Source organism: Sciurus carolinensis, unplaced genomic scaffold, assembly GCF_902686445.1.
Source record: "Sciurus carolinensis unplaced genomic scaffold, mSciCar1.2, whole genome shotgun sequence".
NCBI lineage: Eukaryota > Metazoa > Chordata > Mammalia > Rodentia > Sciuridae > Sciurus > Sciurus carolinensis.
Window position 1 is genome coordinate 271,978 of NW_025920160.1, and position 25,107 is coordinate 297,084.

Consider the following 25,107-nt stretch of genomic DNA (forward strand, 5'->3'; position numbering starts at 1 on the left):
ATTATTATTTTTTAGGTACCTCAAAATATCTTGTTTAGTGGTTGGCATATAGTGATTGGTTCTTTTTTTTTCTTTTTTTGTATTATTGTAAGCAAATGGGATACATGTTGTTTCTCTGTTTGTACATGGCATAAAGGCATACCATTTGTGTAATCACAAATTTACAGAGGGTAATGTTGTTTGATTCATTCTGTTATTTTTTCCCTTCCCCTCCACCCCTCCCACCCCTCTTTTCCCTCTATACAGTCCTTCCTTCCTCCATTGGTTCTTAAGAGTATTTGAATTGAGTTATAAGGAGAATGAAGAAATATGCTAGAAAACAAACCAAGTTGAAACTGATTTTGGACTTCATTATTTTCTTAGTTCTTAATTTGATGAAAAAGGCTTGGTCAGGCAACAACTGGATTCTTTTGATGAGTTTATTCAGATGTTTGTTCAAAGAATCATGGAAGATAATCCACCTATTGACCTACAAGCTGGAGCTCAACATGCTAGTGGAGAAGTCAAAGAACTGGTAAGATGGTTATTCTAATAAGTTATGTGGATAGAAGATAGTTTGAAATTTCAACCCTGCTTGCACTTGGATTAAACGTTAAAAGTCAGTAAGAATTTTTTGTAGTGTACTTACAGCATCTTTAGTCAACTTCTGATTTATTCTTACTAGAGATGTGTTTTTGTAAATAAGTCAAAACCATAATTGTTATGCAGATGGGGGTATTTAATATTTGGGAAGAAGGAACTCAAAGATGAACAACTAAGAGAAGCAAGCCAGAAATAATTACTTTAGATAATTTTACTTTTTGCCTCTTTTTTCCTCTTACAGTTCTGGGGATCGAACCCAGGATCTTGTACATGCTAGGAAGGCACTCGACATCTGAGATATTTATATTGAGACACTCTTTCTCATTGAAAAGGCTGTCCTCAAACCTGAAAATCATCCTTCCTTAGACTTCCAAGTAGCTAGGATTACAGGCAATGCCATCATGACTGGATAAAAAAAAAAAAGTGTAAGTAGGACATTTTCTTCTGATTTTTGTTAATTACATAGGATGCATTATCATAACAATATGAGACTAAAAAGAGAAAAATCACAAGCTGAATGTGGGAGTACCTGCCTATAATTCTAACTACTTCAGAGGCTGAGGCTGGAGGATCTCCAGTTTGAGTCCAGCCTGAGTAAGAAGGGGAGACCATTCTCAAAGTACAAACAAAAGACAAAAAGGAAAATCATCAAAACTTATGTGCCCTTTTTATTTTTTCAATTCTTTAAAGTTTTATTCACATATGTTCATTTTTAAGCATTGTTAAAATTAGAACTTAAAATTATAGCATTGTTAAATGTATGATTTTAGTTTTATATAATGATTGTAAAGTCCAAAATAATGCATTATCTATCCCCAGTTTTAGAAATGTAGAGAGGCAGCTGTGGGATTATGTTGAACTTTGATTAACAGTGAAAACTGTAAAGCAAATAGGGTAGAGTTAGATAGTGGGAAAAGTGGTTATTTCTAGCCATTTCAGTCTTATGTCTCCATAGTTTATATTAAGAGGTTTGGTTTGTTCTGATTCTAATTGGACATGCTACACTGAATTTTGCTTTCCACAGCAAAAGTAATTGACTTTTCAGGGGCTGTGTTGAAAAAAGGGACATAAGATTTCTTCTTTCTCATTTTTTCTTCATCGTTTATGCATAAGTAGAGAGATAATAATATAACAGCATATTCAAAGTATCAATAGAAGTGATCTGTAAAGCTTACTTATCAGAGCTTTATAGAAAAGAAGAGCAGAGGAGAAAGAGGCTTAGGCCTTTCCACAAGAAAGTATCTGATATATTTGGTTTGAGAATGGGATTGGAACCATAGCAATCGACCACTGAATTTTAGTTTATCATTCCCCCACCTCCCACCCCATAATACTAGATATTTAACCCAGGGCCTCGCCTGTGGTGAGGCAAGTCCTCTACCACTGAGCTTCATTCCCAGCCCTTTGTATTTCATCTTGAGATAGGGCCTTAATGAATTGCCCAGGCAGTCTTTGTCTCAGTCACTCAAGTAGCTGGGATCACAGGTGTGTGCCACTGCACCCAGCTGATTGTTTTTGATCTTACTGGATGATAAGATGGAGCCAGATTGTCAGAGATTTTGGATGATGTGAGGAATTATTGAAATATTATCAGAGAATATGCATAAAGCATTTTTAAGAAAGGTAACTTTGGAAATGGTATTTACTTGAAAGGGAAAGAGGCTGGAAGTAGTTGAAAATCTTAGAGTAGTCTAAGATAGTTTTCTACAGTAGAGTGATGATGTAAGTAAGGAATGGAGGGTTCCTTTCCCTTGGTTCAATACTCCTACAAATTCTCTTTTCCCTTTATCTATTCCAGCTTGGGAGCCTTGGATATCAATAATTTTCCCTTAGGAAAGGGTCTGCTTAGTCTCATCTTCTATGAGATTTGATGTAGCAAGAAATCCTGTATCTGTTTCTCTCTGAAGAGTTATATTCATGGATCTTGTTTAGTTAAGCAGCAGATGTTTGAGAATTTTTTGTTTGTTTGTTTGTATTTTGTGGTGGGCTGAGGTATAGTCAGCCAGGATTGGAAGTGTTTACTACTTTATACAGAATGAGAATGATTGGGATTTCTCTTCTGGTGTGTGTGTGTGTGTGTGTGTGTGTGTGTTTGGTACTGGGAATTTAACCCAAGGATACTTTACCACTGAACTGTATCCCAAGCCTTTTGAAATTTTTTGTACAATTTTGAGACAGGGTCTCACTAAGTTGCTAAGGAGTTTGCTAAGTTACTGAGGCTGTCGTTGAACTTGCCATCATCTTGTCTCAGCCTCCTGAGTTGCTGGGGCTATAGGCATATGCCACTGTGCCTGCCCTTTTATTTATTTTTGTTTTGGTTGTTTAATGGAAGAGTTAGGTTTATTTTTTCTAATATTCTATTGATTAGATTTGAGAAGTTCTAAATGTCAATTTATTTTTGTTCATGGTTCATTTTATATTTTTGACTTAACCAGAGAGAGGGGTATGAAATAGTATAGATCATTAATAAATTTTTTTGACTGATAAAAACCTGTATGCAGTTTTTATGTACCTATGGCATAATAAGTCATTTTATTTCTGCCTTAAGAAAGCAATCAGGTGTAAAACTATACTTATATGTAGTGTGTATGTTGACTTTGAAGAGTTCTTATATCAATAAAATGGATTAATTTTGCCAATTTGAAGAGCTAAATTTACTTAAAATACTAATGTCAGTTATGAACATCAGAATCAATAAAGTATTTATGGGAAGATTTATTTACCTTTTTTCTGTTTCTTGTTTAATTTTAGCCAATGTATTTGTTAAAATTTGAACAAATTTACCTCTCCAAATCTACCCATTGGGAAAGAGATGGTGCTCCTTCACCAATGATGCCAAATGAGGCCAGATTAAGAAATCTCACATAAGAGCTCTCTCTGTATATATTTGTCATCAGCTGATACTGAAATAGATTTAAGAAAATATGTTAACCAGATGAAGATTTATGTTTTAGTAAATACCCTACTATTGCTCAACTGTGATCTACTTCTATTTTCAAAGCTGTTCTGCTCCATTTTATGTTTACATAACAAACACAATCATTAAAGAAGGTGAAGAACAAATTTAGACTCAGCATCAGAAAACTTTTACAGGAAAAATTCCAATTATGTTGCATTCAGCTTACTGCCTGTTGAATGGCTTAACGGATCATGTTCTTTGTGAGTTAAATGAATGTCCCTTGGATCCTGGTGACTATTTTTTATTAGTGGATCTGAAAAAGTGTAGTAACATTATTTTAAAACATTACAAAATGATAGTTACAATTTAAATTATTAAATTTGAAATGAAAAAGTAGACTTTCATACAGGGTAACCAGAAAGTGAATTTAGAATTATTATTATTTATGGTGTGACAACTAAACTTAAACTTTATTTAGATGAATATAATATAAACTAGCATTTCATCATTTGTTAGAGTTATATATTTTTACAAAGCATTTAATGCAAAATGGAGTTTACAAAATTTAATAATTGCTGTTTCTCTGTGAACCTTTATGATCAAGTTAAATTAAGGTGCATATTTCACTCTTTGTACTTCAATGAACTTATGCATGCAAGCTGTTGTTCCAGGAACTTATGTCTATGAGCATTGCACCTTGAATGATGAGTATTTAGATCTTTGAAGGATTCTGAACCAGATTCTTGTAAATGTCCTTTTCTTGCTGGGCACAGTGGTACAGGACCATAACTCAGGAATGTGGGAGGCTGAGGCAGGAGAATGGCAAGCTCAAGGTCAGTCTCAATAATTTAGCAAGACTCTATCTATAAATAAATAAATGAATAAAAAGAACTGGTGATATAGTTCAATGGTGGAGTACCCCTGGATTTTATCCATAGTACCAGGAAAAATAACAAAAACACCTGTCTTATTTCTATGATGTAGCTTTAAAAGAATGACAATGTATTGAGTTGTGATAGAAAGCATTTTATTTGTTTTGTTTAATGATATGCACACTTTTCTTCTGTAAATAGACAATAAAGTCTTCTAGATAGTCCTGTTGTGTTGTCTTCAATTGGTATTTCTCTGTGTTAAAAAATAAGTAAGTATAACTAAAGCCTTAGTGGATTGGATTACATAAACTTGTTACTAGGCAAGAACAGGGTTGTAGTTATCTGTGACTACTTTTAGTTATTGTTGAGTAATATATTTTTTCAGTTTATAGTTCAGCACCCTCACCTATTAAAAAGATAACAATTAGTTACATATATGGATATGGTTGACTTTCTGATTAGCAATTAGTTCAGTGTTACAGATAAATAAAGATGCTAAAATTCAGGAATAAAAGGTAGGGCATGGTGATGTGCACTTGCATGCAGTCCCAGCTTCTTTGGAGGCTGTAACAGGAAGGTCTTTTGAACCCTGGTGTACAAGGCCAGCCTGGGCAACATAGCAAGACCCTATATCTTTAGGAAAGCAAAACAAAAAGCATCGGGATAAAGGATAAATGGGTAATAGTATAAATGACATGCTGAAGTCCTCTGAGGAATTTTAGCTGTACAATGTTAGATATGGAAGGTAGTTCTGCTGTATCGTTCTATGTACAAAAGAGCACCTTATTATAGTCCTGGAAGAGGACATCTCACAAACACCAAGATGAGATCCAGCAAGACTAAGGACCAGTTGTCATTCAAAAATGCCATGTAGGTAGAAAAACTTATGGGAAATAGAAGCCATTCCAGTCAGGTTTTAGTTTTGACTCTATATGAAACATAAGTTGAAAGCCTCTAAATCATAACAATGGCCTTTGTCAGCCATCCAAATACTCATTTGGAACCATGTAATCTACATTTTTATGGCATACTTAATGCCCTTGCGGATTCCTGACTTTACTGAATTTTTATTAATAGTTGTTTTTGATGCTTTGATTCTTGGTTCAGATTATTAAACAAAAGCACTCATCATTGTTTTGAGTGGCTGTGAGATTGATTACATACCTTTTTCACTGATATTTCATGTAAAGCATCAAACACTATAATTTTTTCTGAAGCAGAAGCTTGTTCTTGGGAATTGGATGCATGGCACTCATATTCTCCAGCATCTTCCTTACTTCGGGGAGATAACTGTGGAGGAAAGAAGCATCTTTATTTCCTCTGGTAGTCTTTTGTTTTTTCCCTAGTAGTTTCCATGACATCATAATTTCCTAAGATGACTAAGGGATTTGTAGCAAAGACACTGCTAGAAGTAGTGCAAACTCTGTACTGGGAGACTTACTGTCTGTTGAGAGGATTCATACTCTGAGGAAATGTCACAGGTAACTTTTTTAATTTAATTTTTTTATATAGACACAATATCTTTATTTTTTATTTACTTATTTTATGTGGTGCTGAGGGTCAAAACCCAGTGTTTGACAACATGCTAGGCAAGTGCTCTACTACTGAGCTACAACCCCAGCCCTTGTGGTTAACTTTTGAAATATTGTTGAAGTTAAAAACTGGATAGGTGCCCATGCCAGTTTGAGGGAAAACTTGATAGGTGATATTTTCTGAGTAATATCTAATTATCAAAGGTCAAAAAAGTATTTATTAATCAGTAATCAAAATAATGCTTAGGTCATTTAGTTTCCCATGAGAATTTTGCTTTGAACTTTTAGGAAAAATAATTGAGTTCTTATTAATTCATTGGTTGTTTCTAAAACATCCAACTTCACTTCCTTTAATTCCCTTTGAATGGGACCAGTGACTATTTGGTCAGACTGTTCCAAAGAGATGTGGAAAAGGAAGTGCTTTCAGTCTGGCAGGACATTGGGTACATTTTCCAGGTCTGTGTGTGTCTAATACTAAGAACAAAATTCTTGCCAGCTCTTGGTACTCACCAGTAACCAGCCAGTTACTTCATGCTTTTCTGGGCCACCCTGGGTCTCAATGGCCATGTTGTCCTGGTCACCAGGCAAGATTTCTGTCCTTTGAACTCCATACTGACCCCTTTGTACCTGCAAAAACACAAGAGAAGTCAGTTCTCTGCATCAAAACATCAACTTGGAAATGGCTACATTGCTGGAATTGCACATGGTGGTCATCAGATGTTCTCATTGGGTTAAAACCAGCACTTTACCTACTTGTTCCATTTCCCCAAACATTTGCAAAATAGAGGTTCTCTTATATTTCCTCTTTTCCCAATATTTACAAAACAGAGGTTCTCTTATATTTCCTCTATTTCGCTCTAAGCAGCATGTTTTAACCAAAACTAATGTACTTCTCTACAAGCTTGGGGAATGCATGAGGTCAGACTTTGTGCCACTAGCTACTATCACTTACCTAGACCTTTAGAAATTCTCCTTAATGCTGGGCCTTTCTTGCCCAACAGGCCATGTTATATTGACAAACTCTCACCCAGTACTAGTTTGATTCTTGGGGAACTTGGGGCTCTTTCTATAATAGCCTAATAAATGGATAAACAGTAGCTTGAGTCCAAAGTAGTTCTATTACTTTATTCTGACAGTTAAGTATTCATAAAATAATTTACAGAAGACCTGAGGTCAAAAAGTCCTGCCAAATACATGGTGCTATCCTTGTTCTCTTATGACAAAACTTGCTGCCTATTTCTGTGCATGTCATGAAGAGATTCAGAAGATGGGTTAAAAGTAATTCTGCTGGTTTAAGGTCAATAATGAATACCATCCTTACTTTCCTCTTAATCTTAAAGTTCACTATATAAGCTTTGGAACAGAAGAAATTGTAGTCCCTCTACGTGTACTCCTTAGCAACTCAGTTACAAAGTACAAAAATTTAAAGTTTAAAAAAGATACAGGAAGCGATGTTCGTTCATTCTATCCTAGGCCTCTTTTAAGAACCAAGTGAGTGTTTATTATTAGTATCTTTGTAGTTAGGAAGAATTTACAATTTCAGAGAGGTAGTTTACTTTTCATTTTCTTCTATGCTAAAGCAATTGTTAATTTTTTTAAATGGAATTTTCTCACATTGACCATTAGAGAAAAACAGAAAATTCAATATCTTTCTCATATGAATGCTTTTGTTTTTATAGATGAAATTGATAACTGGTATGTTTTTCCTTTAGTTCTCCAAATAGCAGGCAGAAATGGTTTATGTTAGCAGGGTTTGAATTACTTACTTAAAAATGGTCTTGGGGCTGAGGGTAGAGCTCAGTGGTAGAGTGCTTTCTTCACTGGTGCAATGACTGAGGTGTGGCCCCCCAGCACATGCAACACAAGAGACACACACACACACACACACTCACACACAAATAATGGATCTTAATAAGCTGGGATAAGTAGTAATTTGATTCAGTGGTTAAAGTAATATCTCTGGCTTTTGCTTATGAAATCCCAGAATTGTACAAATTTTTGGTGGTGGATTTGTTTTTGAGAAATATCTTTATTTTATTGCTTTGGTAAAGTGAAGATAAAAAGCATGCATTTTTGTCTTTTTATTAACTGATTAAAAATATGAAATGCTTCATGAATTTGTGTGTTATCCTTGCACAGGGCCATGCTAATCTCTGTAGCATTCCAATTTTAGTATATGTGCTGCCAAAGTAAGCACTTGTATAAAGGTTTTGTGCAGGACCAAAACAAAAACACTATACCACAGATGTACTGGATCTTAGCAACTGAGTAGTTGATTCCTGCCATTGCAAACTGGTGAGTATTGTCTTCTTCATGAAATTGCTGATGATATAAACCCATGAGCATACTCATCAGAAGGAGCTAAATTATGAGTTTCTGTGAGTTGACTCACATCAAGGAACACCTCCTCTTAAGAAATGTAGGTGATCTGGGAAGCACTGCTAACTTTGACCACAGTTCCATGCTGAAAGTCTGATTGGAAAAGGTTTGCATGTCCAACTTGTACTTTTTCAAATGTGCCAATTTAGTTGATGAAAAGAGGAGAAAAAGATGAGACTAGGGAGGTTTGGCAAATTTAAAAGAACTTTCTTTATTTTTATTTCTTTTTCCCTGAGCCACATGGGATTCAAACCACAGTCCTTCAGCCTGCTAGGCAAGTGCTCTACAAAATGACCTATTTTTTCAGCACTGGAGGAACCCCTTTTAGGTACACTCTAGATCCTCTATGGATCTGAGTCTCTGAAATTCTATGCAGAAAAAACAGCCCTAGACAAAGCCAATGAATTTCTAATGCATTCTTTATTTTCTTTTTACAACAATCCTGCAAGAAACATTTTGTGCACATCATGACCCACAATCTAGGGGTGCGACATGAGGGGGAAACTTTATCCCTGTCTATTGAAGGAGGAAAAGGGTTGTAGCTGATCATTAAGCATAAAATGATGTCAGTGAGCATGGAGGCCAGGGGGCAGGAGGAGAGGCAGGCATATGTGGTAATTAGAATAGGCTCAGGTTGTTAGTATGAAGGTCATCAAGCCTGTGCATAAGAGCAGACTCACTATCTATACCAATCTACACTTGTTACCATGTTTTCTTGAGCTATTCATCCAATGGAAAGAGGAAGGACTGGGGGATATTAACTCTTCTCCTTTTGGGTCACTTGCCATGCCCTCAGCTGGAGTAGTCAGGGACTAAAACTGACTTAAATGGTTCTCAACTTTCCAGCTCATCAGCACCTGGTAGCATGGAATGAGAAAAGTACCATCCACTTGAGCTTACTCTTGACAGATTAGATTAAGACACTCCCAGAGTGCTGCTGATTTTTGGAGTTCTAAGTGGAAAATTTGAGCATCAGAAACCAAGCTCTGCATGGGATATTTTCTTGGCTGAAGTCTACTCTGGACATATCAGATAGACATACCCCTACAACCTGCTTGTGTCTGGATCTTGGGAACTTACCAATATTTCTACTTATAGGATGGAGTGGCCAAACATCTCAGGTGGTGGGGATGGGGTTTACATCAGATTCTGTGCCATACACCCCCACAACTGTGGCCTTCCAAGGTCAAGTTCTTACAAGCAATCACTTGTTCCCATTCAATCTTCCAACTCTTCAACTGGTTATCCTCACTACCATACTCAAAAGGAAAGCAGGCTGCACTCCCTTTTGTATCTCATTGTGCATAATCTTCTCTGTGCATATTTCAATAGCATTTCACCAGGGTCACCCTGGGCCACATGTAGGCACTCTAGGGTTTTCACACAGTGAACTCAGTTGTGACCTCCACAAGATGGCTCTCTGTCATAGGCCTCTGCTCACAAGTTGAGAAATATGGATTACTTGTGAGTTAAGTTCAGACTGTCTTTCTGCTCTGTAGCTGTTTTTTGCCAAATATGACCACTATGTTTTTCTCTTTTCCTTTTTGTAATACCCCACAATGCCTGCCTGCCAGGCCTTGCTTTTGTCACTGCCATCAGGCAGAGTGCTGATGTATCCTTTCTTGACCTCTATGACAAAGACCAGACTTTCTGGGTCTCTTCATGTCTCTCTAACAGTGAACTCCCTCAGTCACTTGCCTGGTTGTATAGCTGTTTTTCAGCTACTTCAATTCTGAGCCACAGGGAAACTAAAAAGTATATTTCTCATATATGCTGCCATCTTAGTTTTTTAAAACTTTAAAAACATAGTGTATTTTTTAGTTATTAAAAATAAATCTTCTTACTCTGTTTCCTTATAAGGAACTTTCCCCACTTGAAAACTTTATACTGAGAAAACATGTTGTCTGTACACTGACTAGAAACTGTAATGACTAGAAACAGGTGGGTGTACATTAGATTGGTCCTTTGTTGGAAATAAAATATGTATAATTTTATTAGATTATTCTTATTTCAATTTCCTTAAAAAAGATCTCAGAGAATATATTAAAAATGGCAAGAAGGGAAGACATAATGTTACCCACATCAAGGAAAATTAACTGTCAAAGAAAATGTCAGTTACACCAACTAAGAAATAATGACATGCCTTAGAAATAAGTTCTAGAAATACAGGACACATTGCATGCATCAGAGTCCAAAATATTTGATGATTCTTTGGCATCTTTAAATTTATTACTTTTTCTTATCTATATTCCCAAACAGATGGGTAACTAAAAGCAAGGAAAAAAAAGCTTGGTACCTCTTCCTCCATTGTCTCTTTTATTACCTTAAACTTTGGATCAGCTCTGCAAACAGGAATGCTATTCACTTAAGGAGTTTTATAAAAACTGGTAATACAAGCTTGATTAGCTCTCAGCTTATCTAACCTGTCCCATCTCCTCCAAAACTGGGGGATCAATAAGAGAATGAAGGTAATGTGAACAGTCTGTTAACTGTCAATTTCTGTGCCATCCTGTTTCAGTCCCTTAGAATGGTACCAAAGAGTCTCCAGTCATTATTCTTAATGTTCCAAAAACAGACAAATCACAATGAGACTGATTTCTTCTTGAGGTTCATAGAACCAGTTCTGAGATAATGGCCAACAAGACCAATTTGACAAAGGCTGTCCACTTATGCATACCTCCTGTTTTCTGCCCCAATTTTTCTTCTATTTGAACCTAAATCTCATATCAATATCCTCAAAGACAGGCTGGTCTTTGATCCTGCTTGTCTTTCTGATATAGCTCTGCTAATTAAATTGTCTGTCTCCAGTATTTTTTCCCATTTGATTTCTGGAGTGAGTGGTCAGATCTAATTTTTTGGAACTCTTTGAAGTTGGATCCCTATGGCCTAAATCTCTGGTAACAATCTCTGGGATCCAACCATGTGAAAGAAAAGAAAGAAAAGAAAAGAAAGAAAAAGAAAAGAGAAAGATAAAGGTAACCAACATAAAAAAAAAAAAAAAACATCTACAGCAAAAAATAGGAAGTCCAAGTTCACAGGAAGTAAATGGGCACATTTTTGAGTGTTTTTTTTTTCTGGAATTTTAAAAAATAAGCAAATAAAATTGTATTATTTATGTTGTAGAACATGATGTTTTGGAATATGTATACAATATGGAATGGTTAAATCAAGACCCCTCTCTGGAGATGGTGTGGACCTCACACAAGCCAGACATATACTTTTACCTTTGAGTTATGTCCCCAGACTGCATGAATCAAGCTCACTAACATATATGTCACATATATTTTTGGGCAGTGTGGTGACAGCAGTTAAAATTTTCTCTCTTACCAATTTTCCAGTACACAGTACATTGCTATTAGTATATTCATCACATTATGCAACAGAACTAAATGTATTCCTAACTGGAATTCAGTGTATTTTGACCAATATCTCCCTAAACTCCACCAAGACTACTTTTTGCATATTTGCAGTTTTCCAAGTTTCTATTACTTTTATAGTAAAAGTGAACTTCAATTTTTAAAAAAAACCTGCAAAATATACTCAAATATATGGTTGCCATTTAAGGGTAGCATGGTTACCTAGACAAAGCAATATCTAGGCCACAGGAGAGAATAAACTAAATAAACCTTAAACCCCTGTTTTTGAACTAAGACTGACAAGAAAAGGAAAGTATTCTTTGTAACAAAATGACTCAAATTCATATATATTTAAACCTAGAAAAGTAAATGTTTTCAAACACTGACAAGAAAAAGAAACAACAAAGTAATTTTCCAAAAGCAACATCACAAACTTATTACAAGTTATACACCCATACTAAAAGTAGACAAAATCAGAAGCCCTCAACCTTAAAAAAAAGTGCTGATAACATATATAGCCAGATAAATCAAGATGCAAATTTTAATTTATATTCCAAGAAATGATTTTAGCACCTTTTGAAAATCAACAATTATACATTTGATGACATTTCTCATAACTGAATTGATACATCTGGGAGAGGGACACAAGAGAAGAGAAAAAAAATCACTCTGAAGGACCATAATAAGATTAATTCAAAACCTTCTGCTGAGCTGGGCAGAGCACTTGACTAGCATTTGTGAGGCACTGGGTTCAATTCTCAGCACCACATATAAATAAATAAAACAAATGTCCATCAAAAATTTCAAAAAAAAGCCTACTGCTTCTAGTGTGGTGAATGGTCATTTTGTTTACATTTCCAGTTCAACACAGATATCACATTTATACAACATGTCATTCAAAAACTACTAGAAAATTTAAAAATGGAATAGAAAATATGAGTTTATATGTTTAATTATTATGACATAATAGAGAAATTACTATCAAATTAATCCACAGGTTTTTCAAAGCCTTCAGGTTCTATACTGACTACTGCAACTCCAGTGTACTGATACCTCTTCCTGGTGGGCGCAGGGTTGGAGCACTGCCAACATGACATTCACAGCTGATTCCCAGTGTTCACCAGTTAGACATCAGCCACCTGCAAATAAAGTCCACTGAGACTTCTTTTCCCACTTTTCTTTCTGTATAATATTGAATAAAATGGTATGTGAAAATTATACAAAGGGAAAAGAGTTTCCTGTCTCAAACCTAGACAAACAATACAAAATTTAAAAAATAATAGCCCAACTGGAAATTCATATGCAGTAAAATGCAACTAAACCTGAACCTCTAAACCTGCAAAACTCAACTCAAAATAGATCAAGGTTCCAGAAACTAGACCACAGACCTTGCACCAAATAGAAGAAAAAATAAGTCCAAAGCTTCATCATATTGGCTTAGGATCAGACTTCCTTAACAAGACTCCCAAAGCAAAAGAAATAAAAGCAGGAGTCAATAAATGGTATAGATTCAAACTAAAAAGCTTTATCTCAGCAAAGAAAAAAATCAACAATGTGAACAGAGAGTTTACAAAGTGGGAGAAAATATGTGCCACACACACTTCAGATAGAGCACTAATCTCCAGAATTCATAAATAACTCAAAAAACTTTACACCAAGAATAAAAATAAACCAATCAATAAATGGGCTAAATAAATGAGCAGATACTTCACAGAAAATCTAAAATCAACAGATACATGAAAAAATGTTCAACGTTTCTAGTAATAAGAGAAATGCAAATTAAAACCACCCTAAGATTTCATCTCACCCTAATTAGAATGTTTATTATCAAGAATACAAGCAACAATAGGTGTTGGTGAGGATGTGGGGAAAAAGATACACTCATACATTGCTGATGGGGTTGCAAATTGGTGAAGCCACTCTGGAAAGCAGTATGGAGGTTCCTTAGAAAACTTGGAATAGAACCACCATTTGACCCAGATATCCCATTCCTTGGCCTATACCCAAAGAACACAAAATCAGCATACTTCAGTGACACAGACACATAAATGTTTATGTAGCTCAATTCACAATAGCTAGATTGTGGAACCAACCTAGATGCCCTTCAATAGTTGCATGGATAAAGAATCTGTGTCATATGTACACAATGGAATATTATTCAGCCATAAAGAAGAATAAAATTATGGCATTTACAGGTAAATGGATGCTGTTGGAGAATACATGCTAGGTGAAGTAAGCCAATCCCAAACACGCAAAGGCCAAAGAATTTCTCTGATAAGTGGATAGTGATACATAATTGGGGGTGGGGGAATATGAAGGAAAAATGGATGAAGGATGGATTATGTAAAGGAAAATTAGGAGGGAGGAGGGGACAGGGGGAAGAAAAGATAATGAGATATCATTACCCTATCTACATGTATGTTTACACAGTGTGACTCTACTTTGTGTACAACCAGAGAAATAAAAGTTTTACCCCATTAGTGTACAATGAATCAAAATATTAATAAAAAGCCCAAGAAATAATTACTCCATTTTGATCTATTCCTTTAAGTGAGAAATACCAGGTACTAGATTTCCATTTAAAATGGGAACTATACAAAACAAGTAAATATGCTTCAGTCAGATATCAAATATTTGCCACTTCTGATCTTCTAAAACTTTGTTACTAAACTAACTATAGCATTTTCATAGAAATAAGCAGTAGAAATTGGTTTGTTTACTCAACTAGAGTAAGAATTGGTTTTGAGAGTACCCTGAATAAAGGTAAACAAACACAAAAAGCTAAACACCTGTTGACTAATACAATTTCTCCAAATGTGGAATTGTGAAGCCACAGTCATATTACCTAAGTAGGTCAACTATTTCATAAAATTATATTTAATTTTCCCTTCAAAATACAAAGAAAGAGTTAATCTGCTGGATATATTCAAAAATATTTGTTTCCAAAAAATAAATATTTGTGTCTGGTAGAATTTTTTTACCTCATTAAAGCAAAAATTTTCTGCAAAGCAATTGTAATTCTGGTCACTTAAACAAGTAATCTTAGTAATCTTTAAACTTTTCATTCTACTTATTACATTAGTAATCTGAAATACTAAACTCCAAGATTACTCATCCAGATGGTCAGATCCTGAACTTTAAATCTAATATCTGAACAATTACAATGGTTATATATATTGAAAAAATATATCACAAAACAAATGATATTTTGGAGCAGGAGAAAAAAAACAAACCTTGGAAATCCAATTACACTGCTGTGGTAGAATAAGTCTCATGTGTAGAGTCAAAGACTCAGTTTTACATTGCATATTGTGGGCACCCTGAAAAAGTCACCCAATTGTTTTAGGCTTCAGTTTCCCTACCAGGCCTATTTCAAAGAAAAGCAGGACAATATACAGAAATGAATTGAAAATGTGAATCCATACACTAAATGCTCCTAGTAAGAAGCATACCCATGCTTTGTACCCAACCACTAGGGAGCTAACCACAGCAGCATCAAATTCAAAGGTCACTTACTGACAGGAAGGGCAAAGAATTTCTAATTTGAGATTCCACCTCTGGAAGACATAAACATTTTATTTTTAGAAGTGTTGTAAAGAAAATAGAACACTACAAATGAAAAAGAATTATTTAAGCAAAATGGCTACTTGTCACATGTCAAGAAGTTACAGGAGATTCAAAGAGCAATACCCAATTAAATTATTTATGTACAGAATTTCTATATAATCTGTGTTATATATAAAATTTACAAAGATAAAACTCACAGACCATAAAAATATCACAAATGCAAGTTAAACAGATTAGTCACATATAACACCAAAATATTGCTGCCCTGCTCTCAATTCTTCCAATAAAACAGTAAAGAGGAGCAGGCAAGAACAGGTACATATCTCTGTCATTATTCTAATGTTAGCTAAAGATATATTTGATAATCTCACTCCCCCTGAGAAAACAAGGATTATATGATTGGTTCTGTTAGGACAAGAGAACAAAAGAGAATAGAGAAAGAGACTCAAATATGTAACATTTGCCATGTGCCCATAAACTAATGACAACTAGAAATTGTGCTGTTAATGAACATCTGGACAAAGGGTTAGAAATATTTTTTTGAAAAATTTTTTTAGTTGTTGATGAACATTTATTTGTTTTTAAAGTTTTTAGTTGTAGGGACACAATAAATATCTTTTTTAAATTTAATTCTATATGGTTCTGAGAACCAAATCCAATTCCTCCTCACACATGCTAGGCAAGCACTCTACCACTGAGACACATGCCAGCCAGTGTTTTTAACTCTTACTGATGTTGCTGATTCAATTATACAACTTTTAAAATTATTTTTAAGAATTTAAATTATAATTTATAATTAAATTCATGTAAATTATAATACACATTAAATTATAAAGTAAAATAGTGTCTGATATGTAAAGTAACTTCACTCTGATATGTGAAGTTACAGACTAGAGGAGGATAAAAAAACATTTCACTTGATTCTTTTCACATTTATAAAATTTAAAGACTTACTAGATTCTACTGTCATCTGAAGAAAACTATCAATGACATTGTCTAGGAGTCCTTTACGGATATTCTCAAATGACCTAATATTACTGGAACTGCTTGATACTGCAAAAACAATGTTTTCCCTTCATCTATCTTCAAATCCAAACAGAGAGAAAGAATGAAATGCCTACGTCAGGTAATCAGCTGAGAAACAATGCAAAATCATCTGCATATCAGTGGTCAAGTTGGTAACCGGAAAGATAAAAAGAGAGCATCATCTCTTTAACAAAATCAAAAGAGAAACAAAAACTAAATGACAAGAGATCACAGACTAAATTTAGATTAATTTCCCCTTAATTTGTTAGAACTCAATGAGAAAGGGAAAGAAAAGGCATTACATCTTGATAGGGTAAATTTTCTTTAAAATTTTCATATTTTAGTACTGAAACAACAAATAAGACCTATTTCTTTCTGGCATGAAGAAATAAAACATGGTTTATATTAAATATCACAAGGAGAGTTTGTTTTCCATATTTGATTATAACTGTAATATGCTTCCCAAAAATCGAACAGCATTACTTTAAATCTTTCTGAATGGTTATTTCAAAATGTAACTATATAAACTTGCCAAATGGATTTTAAATAAGGATTTCTGTTTCTGACTAAAAATTTACAAGTTGAAGAAATTGTTCTTTAAGAGTTTTAATGAGTAAAAAATAGTACTTGACTACTTTTTTCAAGAATGAACTTAGAGATAAATTATGCTCTCATTTGAATTTATCCAGTTGTGAAGCTATTTCTAAAAACAAGACCAATTTATCTTCCAAAAGAAAATTTTTAAAATATTAATTTTAACTATTTCAAAACATTCATTTTTTAAAATTTGTTATATTATTGAGTCTTTTAACAAAGTCCTGTCATTGAAATGTTACCTTTATATTCTTTACCAAAAGTCAATCTGTTGATCTTAATCAGTGTAAGATAAGGTTTTCCTTTATTTAGTCTATATGGCAGCTTTAAAAAGCAATTAGAAACTCTGCCACAATTACCATCTACAGATGTGCTCCACTGCCCAGCTCTGAGCCTAGGCTAACTCTATGCTCTTAACAAGGTGCAGAAGAAATGATGCTATGTGCTCAGGATCCCAGCCTCAAGAGCTGTTGCATTGCCAAATTTTCTGCCATATGTGAATAGGCCACATGGGAGAAAACCCAACCCAAAACAGGGAGCCCAGCCCAGAAAAATCTGTCAGTTGAGTCCATCCCAAATTACAAGTCCAAAAAATTGTGAGTTAGTAAATAAAAGGTTTTTGTAAGTCCCATAAATGCTTGGTTGTTTACATAGCCATGGACAGCTAATGTGATCTAATATACCTTAATTCAACTCTTAAAAGTTAAATAATATAAACAATAATGAAGTCTTTCAACACTGATAATAGAGAGCTATATTGTTATATGTAATATAGCTACATGTGGAGCCACATGCCTATGATACAGTGACTCAGGAGGCTGAGATAGGAGGATTGTAAATTCAAAGTCAGTCTGGGAAACTTAGTAAAACTTGTTTCAAAATTAAAAAGCAACCATTTGTTCTTTCAGTTCTATCAGGTTTTGCTTCATGTTATTGGTACATAAAGGATTATGATGTTTTCTTGATAATAAGACCACTTAATCACTCTGAAGGTTACTTGGTCATCCAATCAACCTTAATAACATTTTAATTAAGGTGTTTATTATCTCCTTTGTTGGCATTTTAGCTATACCTCTTTCCTTTTATTGGCTCTTTTTAAAATATATATTTTTAAGAAGTTGTTGGACCTTTATTTTATTCATTTATTTATATGTAATGCTGAGATCTGAACCCAGTGCCTCACACATACTAGGCAACTTCTCTACCACTGAGCCACAACCCCAGCCCCAGCCACAACCCCAGCCCCTCACTGGATCTTTTATTGGTTATTTTATGCTTTATACATAAGCATTCTTGAATTCAGAGTTTTCTCTACTGTTTTCTAATTGTCATACTTCAAGACTCTTTAAAGATGATCAGAATGTCCAATAATGTACTGAACAAAAATGGTGACAAGGAGCACATAATTCCCTTCTGTTATTTCCCCATTTTAAATAAATATTCCTTACTGTATTTTTGCCTTTTTACAGTTATCAAGAATGAACATGACAGTTTATCAAACTATGCTATATGTTGATAAATGATTTTGAATTTTCTTAATTAAATTATTAGTGGTTAAATTTTTTTCTTGTACTAATGTGGCACTGAATTTCTGATATCAACCTTATTGGATCTCTGATGAACATGTACATGTTTAAAACTGTGGCTATGGTCTGATAAAACTTTATTCATCTATGTGTGCATGGAAACACATAAGTTCTTGAAGTAGGCCTGCAGTAAACTTTACTTTGGGCTAATTGTGCCTTTCTATTCTTTTTCTTTTTTTTTTTTTTGATACTAGGGATTGTACTCAGGACACTTTACCACTGAATATGTCCATGCCTTTTTAATTTTGAGACAGGGTTTTGCTAAGTTACTGAGGGTCTTATTAAGTTGCTGAGTCTGCCTCAAATTTGTGATCCTCTTGCCTCAGTCTCCTGAGTTGCTGGGATTACAGGCATGAACCACCATGCCTGGTTCATAAGTGATCTTTCAAACAGTTACCAGTCTATCATAATTTTGAGAGCAGAAACCAAGCAAAAATAACTAAGAAGGCAGAATTATGACTTTTTTTTTCATTAGTTCACTTATCACTGGGAGTAATGACACAGAACAAACTTCAGATAAAGTAGCCAAATTAAATTATTGTCATTGCCCATTTAAAGAAACAACCATTCTGGGTCATATAATTTAGCAAACACAATAGATATAAAACTGATATATTTATTGCTTGACTACACTGGCATTACTCACTTTAACAAAAATTCTCTTAATGATTTAGAATGACAACTGGTTACAGGTAATAATTTAAAGTATATCAATTAAGTTGACATTACATATAATTAAGCTGCACACCTGTAAGTCCCAGCAACTGAGGAGGCTGAGACCGGAGGATCACAAATTTGATGCCAAGATGGCAACTTAGTGAGATACTGTATTTAAATAAAAAATAAAAAGGGTTGTGATAGAACACACCTGGTTTCAATCCCTAGTAATGGAAGAAAAAATTATGGTCATCTTTAGATGAAGCATTTCATTCTTTCTCTCTCTTTTGCCACCTCCTCCATTTCTTCTTTCCTTTGCACTTCTGGGGATTGAGCCAAGGTTTTGTGCATGTAGCATTATATTTAATTGATTCATTTCTTCATATATCAATAAATTCATTCTTATACACCAAGCACTATGCTATGTATGGATGGATAAACAAAATAAGTTTTTATCCTCAGTAAGCTAATTAGTGCAGGATTGATAAGCTTTTTTGGTATAGGGTCAGGTAATAATTTTATAAATTTTAGAGGCTACACAGTCTCTGTTGCCAACTACTCATCTCTGCTGTTCAAAGGCAATAAGAGTCACAGATAAGACATTACGAACAAGCATGGCTGTATGAGAAAATTTTATTAACAAAACAGATGGTAGACCTCATATGCTGTATAAACTATAGTTTGCCAACTTTGTTGTCTAGCAGAAAATAAAAAAAATCTATTTTATTTTATTTGCCAATTTATGTGGCAAATAACCCAACAATTTTAAGTGAAGGGTGCTATTAGAACATTATTTAAGAGGATCAAAACAGGCTTCTGGGAAGAAGAAACAATACAAAAGACTTTGTTCTCATCAAATAAAATTTAATTTTAAATAATGTGGCACCATTATGAAATAAGCCAAAATCTCATGCTGAAAATTTAAAACATATTTGATTATAAAATAATTGCTTTAATATATGGTTATCTCTCCTAGTTACTAATAATTATTCTGTAAGCATGCTTGAAAGCTTACCTTGAGTGACTCTCTTGAGAACAATTAAGGTTGACAAAAATCTCAATGGCAAATTGGAGTTCTTGAAGAGAGCATCTATCTTTGGTTTATTTTCCATAGAATGTTCTGAAGAATTATCCTGAATTCCTTTAATTACCACTCTTTTAAATATATCTTCACCCAGTCTTCTCAATGTTTATGTCATAGTTGAATGCTATTAAAAATATGTACAATCTTAGTGTATTTGCTCATGCTCAGAAAACATTTATTTTAAATACTGCAATCAAATAAATGAACTAAAAGTAAATGGATTTCCTGTTAATTAAAAAAATAAAGCAATTGAAAACATGCAAGACTGGAAGGTTACATTCAACTGAAAAGAATCTTAAGTATGTGTATTTTTCTAAAATATGTAAAAACATAAGATGAAGCTATATTTCTGGAAGAGAGAATCATCAAAGGAAGAGAAGTGAACTGCCCTGTTCTCTGTTCACCATTGCTCCACCATCACTGACTATCAGTTTCTCAGGTGTATCTTACTGTATTTGGTTAGGAAAAGACCATCTCTAATCTTACTGTTTTCAGTCTAATCTGACTATAAATGTCCTCAGTGACTCTGAAAAGTGAACAATTTCAAAAGATTAAAACACTAGAATTGAATCAGAAAATTCCCATGGAGAACAAACTGAAACAAGAAAATAGGCAAAATAGGACTAATGACATAGAAAAAATTACCTCTAAAATAAAAGAATCTACTAGTATTCCATAAGTTCACAAAGAATCAAATGAAGGAAAACCATTTCAGACTGCTGCAGAGTATGTTTTGCTAAACGAGACTAAGAAAAAACTAAAATTTTCCTTGCTATGATTCTAATTCTTCAATTCCATGTCACTGAGTTTCTAGTAGTTACCTGCCTCTGAAAGGGGAATTGTTAACAATTCCTGACTCAATATTGATCCTGCAATGTACATAACAAGCTTCAACTTTTAACTTACAAACAGATATACTGAGATTTTGTGAGTATCAAATGCCAAATGACTGGGTGGTACAAGCTGTGTAATCTAATTCAAATACATTGCTAATAAGAGTATAATATCATTAGGAAAAAGTAATACATGAGATTTAAAATCTCAATTTAAAATTAAATATTTCAAGACTAGTATAGTAAAAATATTAAAATGACAAGATTAAGGAATTCTACTTATTTTTGTTTAAAAAATTTCTAATGCTTTATACTACTTTTATAATAGGAAAATAAATTGTTCTTTACTTTTCAAATAAGTGTGTGGACACTATTTCTCTTTAATAGAAAAAAACTAAAAAAACCACAAAAATTTTTTTTTTTTTAAATTATTGTTGAGGCTTCACCAATATCTGCAACCAATATTGGCTGAAAATGTACACTCACCACACCAAAAATAAGGGAAGTCTCAAAACCAAATGTACACTCACCACACCAAAAATAAGGGAAGTCTCAAAACCAAATGTAAAAAGAGAATCAATACTTGCCAATCCCAATATATGACAAAATATTACAATTATCCAACAAAGAATTTAACACAGCTCTGATAAAATGAGCAATTATAAACACTGTTAGAAAATCTCATTGAAGAACTGAAAGTCTTACCAAATTTAAATATAGAAGAAAAATCATGTGGAAATTTTAGAACTGGAAATAAAAAGAACACAATAATAATAAACACAGCCTGGGCATCAGTATGGAGGGGATAGAGAAAGAATTAGTTAAATAGAAAGTAAAGAAACAGAAAACAGTTAATCTCAACACCCAAACTAAACTGAAAAGCAAATAAATATGATGTTGAGAAATTAAGAGTGTAACAAGAAATTTAATAGCCATGTTATAGAGTCCTCAAAGGAAAGCAAAATCAGGTAGCTAAAAAAATACTTGAGAAACAATGGTTAAAAACATCCCAGACATGGCAAAAAATACACGTAGAGATTAAAGAAGCTGAACAATTCTGAAAATAAATCCAAAGAGACCAACACTAAGACCTATCATTGTCAAACTTATGAAAAGTAGCAAAAAAAAAAAAAGGAGAAAGAGAAATGATACTCTATATTACATGTACGGGGAAAATAACCCAAATGACAATAAATTTCTTATCAGAAACCATGGAGGTGAGAAGGAACTGGCACATTTCTAAATATCCAAAGGTTGGAGCAAAAAAAAAAAGGCCTCTCACCCAAAATCCAATTCACAGTGCAAATATTCTTCAAAAATGAAAGGAAAATCAGGATGTTAAAATGAAGAAAACAGGAGGATCTGTCATCAGCAGATATACTCTAAAAAATAAAGTTCTTTTAAGCAGAAAGGAAAGACTAAAAGAATATCAGGAAGAAGAACACAAAGAACAAAAATATACAGTATACTCTTATTCTCTTCTTGAGTTTATAAACCTGTTTGATGGGTGAAGAAAAAACAATAACATTGTCTCATGCAGTTCTTTTTAACAATTTTTTTTTGTATCAGGCCAGGGGTACTTAACCACCTAGCCAGATCCCCAGGCCTTTCTTTTATATTTTGTTAAAGACAGGGTCTTACTAAGTTGCTAGGTTGCATTTGAACTCAAGATCCTTCTGCCTCAATCTCTCAAGTCCACTCTGGGATTACAGGCATAGATCATCATGCCCAGCTACAGAAGAAATATTTAGCATGAATATATTTTAGATGAGGGAGGTTAAGAAATGGCATCTCTATCTATTTTACTCAAAACTGGTAAAATGATGGTACTGATTAGAATAATAAGTGATTCATATATAATATTATACCAAGAACTACTAAAAAAGCTAAACAAAGAGATATACCCCTTGGGGGCTGGGGACAAAGTTCAGTTGGTATAGTGCTTGCCTCACAAGCACAAGGCCCTGGGTTCAATCCCCAGCATGAGAGAGAGAGAGAGAGAGAGAGAGAGAGATACCAAAAGATTATAGATAAATAGATAAGTGAAAATGGAATTCTAAAAAATGTTCTAGTAACCCACAAGACAGTAGAAAAAAGAAACCAAAAAAATGAATAACAGACAAAACAAGAAATAAGGTGACAGTTTAAACCCTACCATGTACAAATTAAATACCAAATAAAATACAAAGATTGACAAAACTGATTTACAAACATAACCCAATCCTATGCTGCCTTCAAAAACTCATTTCAAGTATAAGAATGTATGCAGGTCAAAAGTAAAAAAAATGGAAAAATATATATTATGAGAAAATGAATCAAATGAGAGCAGAAATGCTTATATTAATATCAATTAAAGTGATTTCACGGGCAAAGAAAATGACCAAAAAAGGACTTTATATAAAAATAAAAGGGTCAATCTATCAAGAAGACCAAACAATACTAAATGTATATGGACTGAGCAACAGAGATATATTATGTGAGATAAAAATGGATGGAAATAACAGAAGAAACACAAATTTACTACTAATGCTAGAGACTTATTTTTTCAATTTTTTAAAATTTTATTTGCTCTAATTAGTTGCACATGACAGTAGAATGCATTATACATTTTGAGGTATTCAAAACCACCTCTTAACAATTGATAGAACTAGATAAAATATCAATGAGGATATAAAACAACTTATGATTATCAACAAAACAACCAAACCTGAAGAACAGAAAAACCTATAACAGACTAAATAATTAATGTGTCATGATATGAAAATAAAACATATCAAAATCTGTAGGACATGATTAATGCAGAATGGGTGGAAAAATAGCACAAATTAATAAATGTATATATTTAAAGAGAAAATTCTTGAATCAATAAGTTTTCACTTCAGTAACCTAGAAAAGGTAGAGCATAATAAACTCAGAGCAAGGAGAAGCAAGAATATAATACCATGAAGAAATCAACAAAATTGAGAACAAAAAAAATGACAAAACAATCAACAAAAGAAAAGATAATCTTCTGAAAGAACAATGAAAAAGACAAACTTCTAGGGAAAAAAAAAGAAAACCCAATTTCCATATCTGGAATAAAATAGGGCTATCACTATAGGCACTGAAGATTTCAAAAAGATAATATTGTGATAAACTCTACACAAATATATTTGTGTAGACAAAATGGTTCAGTTCCTCACAAAGCACAAACTACAAGTCACTAATATGAGTTATATAAGTATAATTGTATAATTATATAATTAGAATAGTCCTATAACTATTAAGAAAAATAAATTAAAAATTAACTCCCCCCAAAAAAGAAAACTCTAGGTCCAAATTATTCACTTGCAGAAGTCTACTCAGTATTTAAAGAATTAACACTAACTCTACAAAATTTCTTCCAGATGAGATAATTACCATTTTTATAAATGTAACATTACCCTGATACAAAACCAAAGCTCAAAACAAAGAAAACCACAGACCAATATTCCTCATGAATGTAAATGAAGAATCCTTAACAAAATACAAACATATAGAATCCATCAATAAGCAAGAATTAAACATCACAACCAAATCGGGTTTATGTCAGGGATGCACAGCTGTTTCAATGCTTAAAAATCTATGTAATCTACCATATTAAGCAGTTAAAGATGAAAAACATTTTATGACCTTACCAATCAATATAAAAAATTCATTTGAAAAAAATTCAATAATAAACCCATTCATAATAAAACCTCTGAAAAATAGGAAATGAGGAGAAATAATGCAAATTTTAAAAAATCATCTATAAAACTACTATGTTAATGTTTACTTAATGACAAAAGACTAAATGGTGCCCCCTAAGGTTGAGAACAAGGCAAAGATATTTGCTCTCACCACCATGTACAATCAGTATAGTCCTAGAAATTCTAGCCAATGCAATAAATCATGAAAAGGGACTAAAGGTATACATATTAAAAAGGAAAGCAAAAACAAAAGCTACCGTGTTTATATTTGAGGTAACATGACTATCTATGTAGAAAATCCCAAGAAGTCTGTTAAGAAATTTCTAAAACTACTAAGGTCTATGTCATAGGACACAAAATAAACAACAAAAATGTCAATTATATTGTTATATGCTATTGACAAACATATGGACATCAAAATTTAAATTAATGC

The 25,107-nt window shown here is 33.4% G+C and overlaps 1 non-coding gene and 1 pseudogene across 1 annotated transcript; both read right to left on the reverse strand.

Annotated features, from left to right (window-relative positions):
• Positions 1-25,107, reverse strand: part of LOC124974654 (coiled-coil domain-containing protein 138-like) — a 94,573-nt pseudogene that overhangs the window by 26,235 nt on the left and 43,231 nt on the right.
• LOC124974658 (U6 spliceosomal RNA) lies at positions 7,980-8,082 on the reverse strand. The gene has a single exon (XR_007106808.1). It is a non-coding gene; the product is annotated as a U6 spliceosomal RNA (small nuclear RNA).